At 41.1% G+C, this 4,451-nt stretch overlaps 1 protein-coding gene across 2 annotated transcripts in view; it reads left to right on the top strand.

Moving 5' to 3' along the window:
• The window catches only part of eml3 (EMAP like 3), a 96,147-nt gene that overhangs the window by 370 nt on the left and 91,326 nt on the right, over positions 1-4,451 (top strand). The gene's annotated exons all lie outside the window — the stretch shown is intronic.

The raw sequence follows: 4,451 nt of genomic DNA, 5'->3' as shown, positions 1-4,451 counted from the left end.
GTGAGTGTCAGATCCACTTGGTTTTGTATGACTCTCCTCGACTGACAGTTTGGCACCTCAACACATCCCGAGCTATTAAACACAGCCAGTGGGGAAAAACTGTAAAAGTAGACTAGATGAGATGAGATGAGGAACCAGAGGGGGCATGAAACAGGACCCTGTTGGTCCTCTGGCTGCTTTATGTTTCTGTTTATATTTAAAATGACAGTCTGTACTATACTGAACGGCTCCTGAGCTGAAGTGAAACTAAAAACTAGTTATTCCTGTTGTTTTCAGGACATAAATGTCACTATTCGGTGCAGGGGAGGAATGTTTGCTGAATTATTTTTTCCCAGAAAAAAGGAAATAAACTCCATTCAGCAGTTAATTATGTCCATTCTGATGGACAGTCGACATTTCACTCAGTTGGACTGAAAATCTGTTCATTCGGACAAGTTCCTAGTTGTAGAAATCAACTGAATTTCCAGTATTGGTGTCTAACATGCGAAAGTTGTCCTACCCTGTCATAGGTTACGTCATATGGTAATTTAAACTGGGATTTAGAGGATGGGAGAGTGCCAAGAATGTTGCAACATCTTTTTATGTGTTATTACAGCATTATTAAAACGACTACCATGGAAATGAATGACATGATCTGTATACTATCTGTCTTTGGCAAGCTGCGTAAGCGTGTTTTTGATCATCACGAATTTGAGTTGGAAACCAAAATCAAGCCATTATAATACCAACACTCCTGTATGAGTCAGAAACATGGAGTACATACCAATATCATGTAGAACACATCTTGTGGAGGATGGCCATTATTAACACGACTACTATGGAAATTAATGGCATGATCTTTTCACTATCTTTCTTGCTTTCTTGCTTGCCAAAGACTATCTATGTTTGGCAAGCTTATATACCAATATCATGTAGAACACATCTTGTGGAGGATGGCCATTGTTAACACGACTACTATGGAAATTAATGGCATGATCTTTTCACTATCTTTCTTGCTTTCTTGCTTGCCAAAGACTATCTATGTTTGGCAAGCTTACATACCAATATCAAGACGAACACATCTTGTGGAGGACGGCCATTATTAACACGACTACCATGGAAATGATCTTTTCACTATCTGTCTTTGGCAAGCTGCGTAAGTGTGTTTTTGATCATCACGAATTTGAGTTGGAAACCAAAATCAAGCCACTATAATACCAACACTCCTGTATGAGTCAGAAACGTGGACGACATACCAATACCAAGTAGAACACATCTTGTGGAGGACGGCCATTATTAACACGACTACCATGGAAATGAATGGCATGATCTTTTCACTATCTGTCTTTGGCAAGCTTACGTACCAATATCAAGTAGAACACATCTTGTGGAGGACGGCCATTATTAACACGACTACCATGGAAATGATCTTTTCACTATCTGTCTTTGGCAAGCTGCGTAAGTGTGTTTTTGATCATCACGAACTTGAGTTGGAAACCAAAATCAAGCCATTATAATACCAACACTCCTGTATGAGAAAGAAACGTGGACTACGTACCAATATCAAGTAGAACACATCTTGTGGAGGATGGCCATTATTAACACGACTACCATGGAAAGTAATGACATGACCTTTTCACTATCTTTCTTGCTTTCTTGCTTGCCAAAGACTATCTATCTTTGGCAAACTTATATACCAATATCAAGTAGAACACATCTTGTGGAGGACGGTCATTATTCACACGACAACCATGGAAATGAATGACATGATCTTTATACTATCTGTCTTTGGCAAGCTGCGTAAGCGCGTTTTTGATCATCACGAACTTGAGTTGGAAACCAAAATCAAGCCATTATAATACCAACACTCCTGTATGAGTCAGAAACGTGGACTACGTACCAATATCAAGTAGAACACATCCTGTGGAGGACGGCCATTATTAACACGACTACCATGGAAATGATCTTTTCACTATCTGTCTTTGGCAAGCTGCGTAAGTGTGTTTTTGATCATCACGAGCTTGAGTTGCATACCAAAATCAAGCCACTATAACACCATCACTCCTGTATGAGTCAGAAGCGTGGACTACGTACCAATATCAAGTAGAGCACATCTTGTGGAGGACGGCCATTATTAACACGACTACCATGGAAATGATCTTTATACTATCTGTCTTTGGCAAGCTGCGTAAGTGTGTTTTTGATCATCATGAATTTGAGTTGGAAACCAAAATCAAGCCACTATAATACCAACACTCCTGTATGAGTCAGAAACGTGGACGACATACCAATACCAAATAGAACACATCTTGTGGAGGACGGCCATTATTAACACGACTACCATGGAAATGAATGACATGATCTTTTCACTATTTGTCTTTGGCAAGCTTACGTACCAATATCAAGTAGAACACATCTTGTGGAGGACGGCCATTATTAACATGACTACCATGGAAATGATCTTTTCACTATCTGTCTTTCGCAAGCTGCGTAAGTGTGTTTTTGATCATCACGAATTTGAGTTGGAAACCAAAATCAAGCCATTATAATACCAACACTCCTGTATGAGACAGAAACGTGGACGACGTACCAATATCAAGTAGAACACATCTTGTGGAGGATGGCCATTATTAACACGACTACCATGGAAATTAATGACATGATCTTTTCATTATCTTTCTTGCTTTCTTGCTTGCCAACTAGCTATCTTTGGCAAGCTTACATACCAATATCAAGTAGAACACATCTTATGGAGGATGGCCATTATTAGCACGACTACCATGGAAATCAATGACATGATCTTTTCATTATCTTTCTTGCTTTCTTGCTTGCCAACTAGCTATCTTTGGCAAGCTTACATACCAATATCAAGTAGAACACATCTTGTGGAGGATGGCCATTATTAACACGACTACCATGGAAATTAATGACATGATCTTTTCACTATCTTTCTTGCTTTCTTGCTTGCCGACTAGCTATCTCTGGCAAGCTTACATACCAATATCAAGTAGTACACATCTTGTGCAGGACAGCCATTATTAACACAACTACCATGGAAATTAATGAAATGATCTTTTCACTATCTGTCATTGGCAAGCTTACGTACCAATATCAAGTAGAACACATCTTGTGGAGGATGGCCATTATTAACACGACTACCATAGAAATGAATGATATGATCTTTATACTATCTGTCTTTGGCAAGCTGCGTAAGCGTGTTTTTGATCATCACAAACTTGAGTTGGAAACCAAACTCAAGCCACTATAATACCAACACTCCTGTATGAGTCAGAAACATGGACTACGTACCAATATCAAGTCAAGTCAAGTCAACTTTATTGTCAAATATGCTATACATGCTCGACATACAGCACAGATGAAATTTCAGTCCTCTCTGACCCACGGTACAAACAGGCAATGCAATAAATAAAAATAGAATAATTTGAAATCAACAATATAAACAGTATAAACACTCTAGATAAGAACTAAACATAGACTAAACACTCATATATATATATATATATATATATATATATATATATATATATATATACACACGCACGCGCACACACACACACAAATTGGTGCAAATAAACAGTTAAGGGCGCTTGAGGTATAGCAGGTAAACATGAAATAAGCAGTATAAACAATAAACTAGCAGCTGTTAAGGTGAGGTAGTGCGGAATAGTGCAAATGAGCGCAGTAAAGTGAAATGTGCGGTCCCTGAGTTCAGTGTGTTAATGAGCGTTGAGAGTATGTGTGTGTTGGGGGGGGGGGGGGGGGACTGTGAAGGTGACATGTCAGATGCTGAGGGGGGGGCAGGGGTGTGTGCGAGCAGAATCTGTGGCAGGGGGCAGAGGGGGGAGGAGGGGCAGAACAGGGAGGGAGTTGAGCCTCCTGACCACCTGGTGAAAGAAACTGTCCTTGAGCCTGCTGGTTTTGGCCCGGAGACTCCGCAGTCTACTTCCCGACGGCAGAAGGCTGAAGAGGCTGTGAGATGGGTGGGTGGGGTCACCTGCAATCCTGATGGCTTTGCGGGTGAGGCGGGAGTTATAAATATGCATTAGAGAAGGGAGAGAGACACCAATGATCCTCTCAGCTGCTCTCACGATGTGCTGCAGAGACTTGCAGCAGGACACGGTGCAGGCACCGTACCACACGGTGATGCAGCTGGTCAGGATGTTCTCGATGGTGCCTCTGTAGAATGTGTGCATGATGGGGGCCGGGACTCTTGCTCTCCTCAGTTTGCGGAGGAAGTACAGACGCTGTTGGGCTTTTTTGGCCAGTGATGCGGTGTTGTTGCACCAGGACAGGTCTTCAGAGATGTGCACACCCAGAAACTTGGTGCTGCTCACCATCAAGTAGTACACATCTTTTGGAGGACAGCCATTATTAACACTACTACCATGGAAATGAATGACATGATCTTTTCACTATCTGTCTTTTGCAAGCTTACGTACCAATATCAAGTA

Source organism: Neoarius graeffei, chromosome 1, assembly GCF_027579695.1.
Source record: "Neoarius graeffei isolate fNeoGra1 chromosome 1, fNeoGra1.pri, whole genome shotgun sequence".
Lineage (NCBI taxonomy): Eukaryota > Metazoa > Chordata > Actinopteri > Siluriformes > Ariidae > Neoarius > Neoarius graeffei.
Note: the sequence above shows the minus strand (reverse complement) of the source record. Positions and strands in the feature narration are given on the sequence as shown.